At 42.0% G+C, this 10,709-nt stretch overlaps 1 long non-coding RNA gene across 1 annotated transcript; it reads right to left on the reverse strand.

Moving 5' to 3' along the window:
* Positions 1 to 26: 26 nt before the first annotated feature.
* LOC119563778 lies at positions 27 to 8,417 on the reverse strand. The gene is made up of 3 exons (XR_005222381.2): positions 7,940 to 8,417; positions 3,743 to 3,857; positions 27 to 1,482 (listed from the first exon to the last, which is right to left on the reverse strand). It is a non-coding gene; the product is annotated as an uncharacterized LOC119563778 (long non-coding RNA).
* Between the last annotated feature and the right edge of the window lie 2,292 nt (positions 8,418 to 10,709).

The following is a 10,709-nucleotide window of genomic DNA, read 5'->3' on the forward strand; positions in this document are numbered from 1 at the left end:
TCCTGCCTTATTAATTAAGTGTAGCCGTCTTTTCCCCTCCCGCCACCCCAAATTCCAACAGCAGCAATTAGAAAGCAGATACTTCACACATAACACCTGTTTCATTTACACCCCACCAGGCAATTCATGTCTCCTTTTCCCATCTTTTCATTTGACAGAGACAAATGGTAAAATCAAGGGAATGAGGTGGCAAAAACAGCTACAACAAACAACAATAATAAAATCATTTGATCCAACATTCAAAACTGTGGGGTCAATAGGGTATGTCTGTGAACCAGGAATTGTAGGTTTCAACTAACATATTGGGAAAACAGCCCTCCCGGTCTACTATGTCCTCATTAAAAGGGGATCTGTATCAAAGTAGCCGCATATTTTCTCCACCACAGGCTGTTGGTGTTATTATAGCAAGCTCTCATTTTTATTTAATGCGATAATTAACAGTCACAAAGTCTGCACAGGTGAGAGGAGCAGGAATCATTAAGTTGTGCAAAGGGACACTCTGGGAATGTTCACAGACCCAACTGAACCAACTCCAGATTCTCTTCTGCCAGTACACACTATGGTCTCAGTCCTGTAATCAGGGCCGCACAAAATCCGACTGAAGCCAACATCCAGATCCAATTGCAGGAGCAGTGCTTATTGTTTTAAACACGTAGTCATGAGGTATAACGAAGGATTAAAAAAAATTACATATAATTGAAGGGGAACCTGGCATGCTGAACAACAAAAGTAGAGTTTCGTCCAAAATACAGAATCTAGAATGGAGCCTTCAGTTGAAGGCAGGTAGGGATTTCATGAGATTTTATCTCTTCCAGACAGAAGGAGAGTCTGAACATATTCATGTCAATTCTCAAATATTAACATTATCAGGATTCATTTATGTGGAACTTACATTCCAGACGCATGCACAACAAAATGGGGCCCTGATCCCAACTGAGCACTCTGAACGTTACAGTGACAGAAATAATAAATAATGATAAAGAGGAAAATCAAAGTGCCCTTTTGCTAGGCTACTCCCCTGTAACTACAAATCCTTTAGCTCTGCCCCACTACAGCTGGAAAAATGCCGTTATTGCTCGCACAGTTTCAATTGTAGTGTGGGGAGGAGTTTCGATGCCATTATAATCTCCACATTTATGACTTGGATCATGTAACGTGAAAGCTCCTTTCTTCCCTCATAAAGGCTTTCAGACAGGTTGTAATAGGGGCCATCAACTCATAATGCTTTTCATTTTTATAGCGCCTTTTATCCAAGGATCTCAAAGCTCTTTAACAAGTTTTGCAGCACCCCTATGAGGCAGATATCTTAATACCCACCCAGAAGGGGAAACAGAAGCACAGAGATTAAGTGATTTGCCCAAGATCTCGCAACTAGTCGGTAGAAGAGGTGGGCATAAAAGCCAGAACTCCTGACTTCCAGTCTTGTTTTGTAATCACTAGACGTCTCTTCCCTGGTAAAATCAGTCTCCATAACACTGTCATCTAATAAAAATAGTAAAGAAGAAACTTTTAGTGAAACAAAAAGATCAGTACTTGCTAGAATCAGAGACACCTCGTTAGGAGGAGTAGTGTGTTATTGTTCCTGGCGTAGTCCAGAGGTTAAAAAAAAAAAAAAGAGAAGGGCATGTAAATTGCAGCCTGTCAAGGCTTCTACTAATGAATGAAGTTACCATATTATTTTATTTTGGGGATTTTTTCCATTAAACACTATTATTGGAAAAAAACAATATCAACAAATACTATGGGAAATATTAGCGCTGTCTCAGAGCAAAATATAAACCTATACACCTCCAACTTTATTAGAATTACAAAATGATTAACAGCCCAATTAAACACATTTTTGTTTTGGACAGGATAAATTATGCTCGGTATAGCTACACCTATAATGCATTACCCTATCCAGGCCTGTTAGCTGTAATAAAGAAAAGGATACTGTACATTTTTGGTCATTCTCTTGTAGAGAAAAGAACAAATGCTGCAGTTAATGACAGACAGCATCATTATGAAAAAATTCCATTTGCCACCAGGCAATACGATCTAGTTCCAGCAATTATTGTGTTAGTCAAACTGTGGAGAAGTTTCATAAAGAGAGAGTTTTTAAGCCGTATACTTCGTTATTTTGGCAAGTTTTGTGATGTAACAATTAAAAACATGCTTCAGGCCTCAAAATGTGCCTGAGATTGCCAACATCAGATAAAACCCCTGAGGGTCCCAGACTCGCAAAGAAAGAAAAATCAAACTGTTTACATTTCGGATAAGACATTCATCAACATTTGGCTTTTGTTTCAGCCAGTGTCAGCTAATAACTGAATCAGTTTCTAGCAGAACAAAATTTAAGGAGTTCGATGTCAGGCTTTCTGAGGGTTAACTATGGCATTTGCTTTGGGTGGTAGCCGGAGCGAACACTAAAACCCTCACCACGAGAAGCCGATCTGGATGACGCTACCGGCTTCTGCGCTACATGGATAAAATCAGACTCAAGAGTATTCATGAATGCCCTTCAGGGTGAAATGGGGCCATTTTCCACCAGCAAACCACTGGGGGTGGTTGATGCAAGTCATTCCTTTCTCAGTGCTAGAGGGGCTGAGCCTGGCAATTCCCCAGACTCTCATGGTTCTAAGGAGAAAACAGAAGCCTCCAGTCTACGTGCACCCATTAAGCTGCCAAAGAGCCATTAACAAGGGTATTGTCCTTCAAAATGGGAGGGGTATGATTGCTCTTGAACCAATTTATGGACAAATCTATCGTCTATCCACTCCCACAGTTTGATGGTATTAGGAAATAATGATTTATAACAGAAATTAAGACAGAATGCCATTAGGCCAGGCCTCCACAGGGGGGAGAGGAGGGATGTCGGATCCCAAAAGGTAGGCTGGTCGACCTAGCAGGAAACACGAAGAACTACTGCAAGACCAAGCCTATTGGTAAACGAGATCCCTGGGTCACCTCCCCCCACAAAACAGGTTGAAGACCACACAGATTCTCTGTTTTACTGGAACGATGACAGCGGTTCTCAGTCTGGATTCTTCGAGGCAGGTGAGCTGTGGTCTGAGCACAGAACAGGGAACCAGGATGCCATGATTATTAGACAGGTGAGTTCCATATTAGCAACAATATTCTACCAGTTTCCATTTGGAACATGCAGGACCTACTATGGGCAAGTGCAAAGATGTATTACAGCCTAGTCTGCTATGATATTTCATCAGAACAGCACCTCATCTAACCTGGAGAAAGCATATTTGCTATTTTTAGGACCCATGGGCCTAATTTTTAAAGCTGTCAACCATTGACTTTCAAAGGAACTGTGGTGCTCAGCAGCAAATCAGTCCTTTAGTCGATGATGATCTCTCTAGAGCATTTAATGACCACACAAATCCAGCAGCTACCTTTTGGGAAAAGCAGATCCGCATTTTGGTTTACTTTCTCTTATTGAGCTGACTCGTTCTCTTATGCAGAGACCAGTTTTCTTGTAACTAGGTAACCTAGAGGTCCAAGCATTTACAGTCATCACAAGAGTATAGGTTGGAGATCTCTGAGTCTTGCATATAAATAATTTCAGATGTCACTGTTCCATATTATCTGCATATGAGTTACTTCATTCAAGGTTAGACCATGTCAGACTACCAGATGAGGATTTATGAAGATGTTTTTAATATGTATTCCTTATTAGTATTAAAATTTGATTGCAGAGAAATGAGATCACATATATGAATAAGACTAACTAAGCTAAAAAAATAATTACCTTCCTCATGACCTACATTTTTAATATTCTCCATTAGGATCTTCGACTTACAGGATATTCAAACAGTGGAGGGAAGAGATTGCAAAAATCAAGAAATCAGCAGTGTAGCATTTCCCTATGATGGAGGAATAGGAGATGTTAATGTTTTGTAGCAATCCTATATATTACTGAGGACATGCAAGGTTCACTTTTAAAAAAGTTAACATTTATAGTGAAACTGTAAGGGGCTTTAAGTCAGGGTCTGTGAAGAGGTACTGGTTTTATGACTCACCAAATTTCTCAAGAGGAACCACTACAGCAATGTGATGGGTAGTGGGATTTGGATTATAAACCCTGACCAGATTCCACCCAGGCACCCCCTGCTTGAAAGAGTTCTAGTTTGTAGGCAATTGCGCCTCCCCAGTTACTTCCAGGTGGCTATTTAGAACAATACCAAATGGCAAGTGTACTAGCCAGTCAAGACGCCGGGTGACTGATTTTCATAGATACAAGTTTAATTTAAAATATATCATTTTTAATGAAGTATAATCTAAAAACTCCCAAAATGACAAACGTACACAGTACATGGAACAGTGAACAACTACTGCTCCACTGTACTCTTATCTAAAGCAAAGAAATGACCACATCTGCTAAAGACAGTCACTTGGTAATATCAAAATGTATTGGCTAGTATTTGTGTACCACTGCCCTCTACTGAAATGAGCAAGGACTGCTCAGCTGTGTCACAGGCCCGATACTGCTACCAGTTTATGGAGGTTCGCCTTTAAATCAAGCTGGCGTTTTGGAGCACAAGAATTCAACTTCTGCACCTGTCACCACTGAATTTCTGAATGGTCATGGCGTGCAGCATAGACAGCACCATGAAGTCCAAGGTGACTACAGACTTGTTACAATATTATGGGGCATTGTCACATGATCAGTATGCTGCATTCTGGAAGTAAATACGTTTGCACACACACACATGGTGGTCATGAAAGGAGCTGGATTAACAGACCCTGGAGCCTGAAGACAAACTTGCCTTGACCTTTATTTACAGTAAATGCCTCAGTTCCAGCTCAGCATTTTATCTAGGAACAGTCATCTATTTTCCTGTGACCATGTTCCATCTCATTGGTGCACTGACATATTTACACCTGGGCCAAGGCCTGGACAGCCATGAATAAGGGGCAATATATCAAGAGAGAAAAGGGATGCAAAGATGGATTTTATGAAATATTTTCAGTTTTCCTTTGACTCAGTCGTGCATTTCGTTACGGCTCATTGGACGCTCACTCAGCACTTGGACACTCTGTGCAATGCAGTCTAGCATATACTTGAAATTGTGTCTGTTTGCCAAACTCCATGCTTGGCAGCCCTTCAGGGGATAGGGCACATTTTTTATTTCCTGCCCTTAGGTGGAGTGGGCCATAGGGAAGGGAGCAACATCTTAAGATTCATAGGTTTTAAGGCTAAATCATTTAATTTGATGCCCCCCCCCTTCCCCAGCATAACACAGGGCACATAATTTTACCCAGTAATTCCTGCAGTGGACAGAATTATTGTTCCCGGTTCCGCCAGGGAACACGAGCTAATTCTGTTGCAGTTTAACCAAATCATATAATAGATTCCAAAGCCAGAAGAGGTCATTGTGATCATCCAGTCTGACCTCTTGTATAACACAAGCCAGAGAACTTCACCATAATAATCCCTAGACCAGATCTTTTAGAAAAACATCCAATCATAATTTAAAGATTGCCACTGATGGAGAATCCAGCATGACCCTTGATAAATTGCTCCAATGGTTAATTACCCTCACTATTGACAAGTTACACCTTACTTCCAGGCTGAATATGTCTAGCTTTGACTTCCAGCCATTGGATTGTGTTATACTTTTCTCTGCAAGATTGAAGAGCCCATTATAGAATAATTATTCCTCATATAGGTACTTATAGACTGTAACCAAGTCACCACTTAACCTTCTCTTTGTTAAACTAAATAGATTGAGCTCCTTGAGTCGATCACTCTAACACAGGGGTTCCCAAACTTGTTCACAGTAAGCCTGTGGGGGGCCGTGAGATGCTTTGTTCACCTGAGTATCCGCAGGTATCTGCTTGCAGCTCCCAGTGGCTGCGGTTTGCTGTTCCCAGCCAATGGGAGCTGCAGGAAGCGGTGACCCAGCCTGTGCCACTTCCCACAGCTCCCATTGGCTGGGAATGGTGAACCGCGGCCACTAGGAGCTGCGAGCGGCCGTACCTGCAGACACTCAGGTAAACAAAGCGTCTCACGGCCTGCCAGGGGCTTACTCTGAACAAGCCGCAAACCAAGTTTGGGAACCCCTGCTCTAAGGTATGTTTTCTAATCATTCTTATGGCTCTTCCTTCTCCAATTTATCAACATCCTTCTTGAATTGTGGACACCAGAACTGGACACATTATTCCAGCAGCGATGTCATCAATGCCAAATAAAGAGGTAAAATAACCCCTCTGCTCCTACTTGAGATTCCCCAGGTTATGCATCCAAGGATAGCATTCGTCCTTTTGACTACAGTGTTTCACTAGGAGCTCATATTCAGCTGATTCGCCACCCCATCCCCCCAGTCTTTTTCAGAGTCACTGCTCCCCAGGAAAGAGTCCTCTGTCTTGTAAGTGTGGCCTACCTTCTTTGTTCTTAGATGTATACATTTTCATTTAACCATCATTATCAGCAGTACTATGTTCTCTTCCCGATCATTGATAAAAATGTTAAATAACAAAGGACCAAAAACCAATCCCTGAAGGACCCCACTAGAAACACACCAATTAAATGATTCCCTGTTTACAGTTACATTTTGACACCTATCCAGTAGCCAGCTTTTAATCAATTTAATGTCTGCTTTGTTAATATTATGTCATTCCATTTTGTCAATCAAAATGTTGTGTGCTACCAAGTCAAAGCCGTACAGACATCAAAGTGTATTACATCAACTCCATTACCTTTGTCAACCAAACTTGTTATCTCACTAGGGTGACCAGATGTCCCGATTTTATAGGGACAGTCCTGATTTTGGGGGCTTTTTCTTAAATAGGCTCCTATTACCCCCCACCCCCTATCCCAATTTTTTACACTTGCTATCTGGTCACCCTAAATCTCACCCTAGAAAGAGATCAAATTGGAAAATACATCCTGTGAAATTAACTGGATATCTTTTGTGTGTGAGATAACAAGTTGGTTGACAAAGGTAATTTGGAGTTGATCTCTTTTACCCTTTTAAAATATTGGTGTAACATTAGCTTTTTTCTAATCTTCTGGAATTTCATATTTAGTCTTTTCTGAGAGGCAGAAGGGGTTAATCTACTATGGCATTGACTTTATCCCTTAATTCTTTCCTACGGTAGATTGAGCAATGCACTGGACGCGTTGAGCATATTTAAACAGGGAAGCTTTGGACATAATAATTACATGTGATAGAACATTAAAAAAAAACAAACACAAAGGCACCTGGGGATTCTGAAGGCATCTTCTGGCCTCTCTAACCTGGCAGCACATAGTGGCCCTCCAACATTTCCATGTGGAAAAACATTATTTAGCAAGGGAGAGTTTACTTTGAGTGACCCTATTGCCTTTCAAACAATGAGATGTCAGGGCCATTGTGAAGCTGAAGAGATGTTTAACTTGTCTCATAAGCACAGTTCATTGCTCAAACAGCTGAAGGGGGAAAAAAAATTAAAAAGGAACCCAGAGAAACAATTGGAAAGAAAAACTGGACATTTGAATGGAACAACTTCTGGTGTCTTTCCTCTGCTGCTGACATCCTAACAAAAGCTATGGGAGGTTTTTCCTTTGTTATTTTTCTGAGCATGAAGAAGAGAGCTCTTGGTGTATTTTGTCTTAGAGCGAGTCTAGTACAAAAGGTCACCTTGTCTACCTAATGAGGTGCTTAGTTTTAGGCACTGTGGGTGATAGTCACCCCTGTTCACAGAGCCCACCTAAGGTTTGTGAGCCAGAGTCTCACTTAAGCCTTCACAGGGCCTTGTGTGGTATATAGGCTTTGTGCAAGCCCTACACAGAGGGTCAATTTCACTCTGTAACAGGCCTGGCCGGCACTGTACCATAAATGTGAGATGAAATAGATCAGGAGGCCCTACTTTTGTCCAATCACAAGGCGCAATGGCAACCTGCTGGGAGCCCAAAGCCCGCACAAATCTGTGTTTAAATAGAGGTGACTGTGGCCAAGCTCACCTTCAATACAGAGCACTGGCCCTCGGAGACACAGGTCCCAGCATGCCATGCTCCACCTTGCTTCAAGTCGTTTGGCAGCGCTGATTCCAGGTGGTCACTGTGGAGCACTCTTCTTTGGCTGGAATTTGGGGTCTTCAGTGCAGGTACTTGGCAGAGAAAGGCAAGGAAATAAGTGAATGGAGATCCTCAGAAGTATCCCTCTGACAGGGTGGTGGATTCTGCCAGGGAAGCAAGAAATAGATAAATGTCATGAACAAGAAGTATTTATATATAGCTCTTGTCACTGTAGTATCTGAGTGCTTCACAGTCATTAATAGATTTTAGCCTGGCAACACCCCAAATGAAGGGGAGGATTATTATCCCCATGTCACAGACAGGGATCTGAGACAAAAGTTAGGCAAAGTCAGTGGCTCTCAGCCTTTCCAGACTACCGTGCCCCTTTCAGGAGTCTGATTGACCTTGCATACCCCCAAGATTCACCTCACTTAAAGACTACTTGCTTACAAAATCAGACATAAAAATACAAGAGTGTCACAGCACGCTGTTACTGAAAAATTGCTGACTTTCTCATTTTTACCATATATATTTATAAAGTAAATCAATTGGCTTATAAATATTGTGCTTACATTTCAGTGTATAGTATATAAAGCAGTATAAACAAGTCATTTTCTGTATGAAATGTTAATTTATACTGACTTTGCTAGTGCTTTTTATGTAGCCTGTTGTAAAACTAGGCAAATATCTAGATGAGCTAATGTACCCCAGGTTGAGAACCACTGGGTTAAGTGACTTGCCCAAGATCACACAGAAAGTCTGGGGCTGAGTCAGGAATCGAACCCAGGTCTCCTGAGGTCCAGCCCTGTACCTTAAGCACAAACTCATCCACCCTAGTCTGATTGATCCTGGAGGCCTACACTGTGTCTGAAATTTCCTTTTCATTTATAAATTGAGCATTAACCAAATGGTGAGTCTGTTAAATCTCTATTCAAAGTGGACTAACATTTCATGTAAGGAATTACATGCGTCAGGTGGTTGCAATCATCTTCTGCACAAATAATTTAAGCTTATTTGGTACATTTTATTCTGATTTAAGTTTTTATTGGAAATATAAATACCTGTGTTGGTCACCAAACCAAATAAAACAAACATATTGAGAAGGGTCTATTATAGACAAATATGGAAACAAATCAGCCAAAAGTCTGGTTTTATTTATAAGCTTATTTGAGGGTTGGTTTTTTTTTTAATCTTTAGGGTCATATGAATTGGGTTTGTGGTTTCCACATCTGGGCTGCTGATGCCCAGCTTAGCGAGCGGGCCAAGTTGGACCTGGGCATCCTCCAAGCGCAAAATGGGACAAAACCCACACATTTCAGTTCTAGCTACCTCAGTGCTAGCAGAGCTCTCACAAGCAATCACATTGCAGTGCAGCACAACTCGCAGGGGATTTCCAGGTGCCTGGTTTTTGTTGTTGTTTGTTTGTTTGTTTTTTACTTTTTAAAATATAATTTATTGAAAAGAGTGACAAGAAAGACACTTAGAAGAGTCTGTTCCCTTCGCAGCAGCTTCAGGGAGCAACAGATCACAGGTGCAATGCTGCAGCGGGTAAAGAAGAAGTTTCTCCAGAACTTAAAAGTCTTTGACAGGCACATGGGGATCGCACGCCCGCACGCACGCCCCTTTTTACAGTTAGACTGGGAGGAAGCACACAGGACTGGTCAGTATGTGAGGGTTAAAAACAGTCATCTCAGAAAACACAAACACCAGCCCCAGGTCAGATTTGGGCAGCACTGAGTCCTTCTCTGGCACAACGCAGTTGTTGGAAGGCAATTTGCTTCTTCCTCCTCACTCTGCCTGCTTCCTCCATGACTCCTCTGCACAGCCCCTCTTTTCCTCCATTGGAACAAAGGAATTGTGACTCTGGATGTGGTGCACATAGGCCAGTATCCTGTCTCCAGCAGGGGCTAGTACCATGTGGTACAGAGAAAGACACCGCTGGTCTCTGTGACCTTCAGAACCCATAGAACTGTGTTAATCAGATCAGGACTGTATTAAGCCAAACCCAACTTAGAGCTATGAATTTGGCTAATGAAGCTCCTTGAGCATCCAAAATGGATTTCAGAGAGCACTGTGGTGTATTTCAATGCACATGAACACGAGAGAGACTGTTTTTGAAGCTGGGAACCATCATGGGTCTTGTCTACATTCACGATTCTTGCACTAGCATAGCTACACACCAGGGTAAGTTGCCCTGATACAAGCCCTGTTCTACAGTGGTGCAACATGTCTACCTTGGCGTTTGCACTAGTGTGGCTAGTTTGGTGCAAAAATCCCTAACACAGACAATAACCTTGGCAGGGTGTTGCTTCCTTTTACAGATCTGGCTCTGTATTCCAAACCAGATCCACAACACCCTGGCCCTAGGCATCTCTTGAAGCAAAGACTGCCAACATGTGAAATTGTTCATCTCTATGTACAGAGGATGGTGGGGAGGAAAGGAAGCAGAATTCATGGTGTGAACAATTGCCCACTAGTAACTAGGCTTAGGGTATATCTACACTATGAAATTAGGTAGAAATTATGGAAATCGGTTTTGTAGAAAACGTTTTTATACAGTTGATTGTGTGTGTCCCCTCACAAATGCTCTAAGTGCATGTAGTCGGCGGAGTGTGTCCACAGTACCGAGGCAACCATCGACGTCCAGAGCGTTGCACTGTGGGTAGCTATCCCACAGTTCCCGCAGTCTCCGCCGCCCATTTGAATTCTGGGTAAA

The sequence above is a fragment of the Chelonia mydas genome, chromosome 15, assembly GCF_015237465.2.
Source record: "Chelonia mydas isolate rCheMyd1 chromosome 15, rCheMyd1.pri.v2, whole genome shotgun sequence".
NCBI lineage: Eukaryota > Metazoa > Chordata > Testudines > Cheloniidae > Chelonia > Chelonia mydas.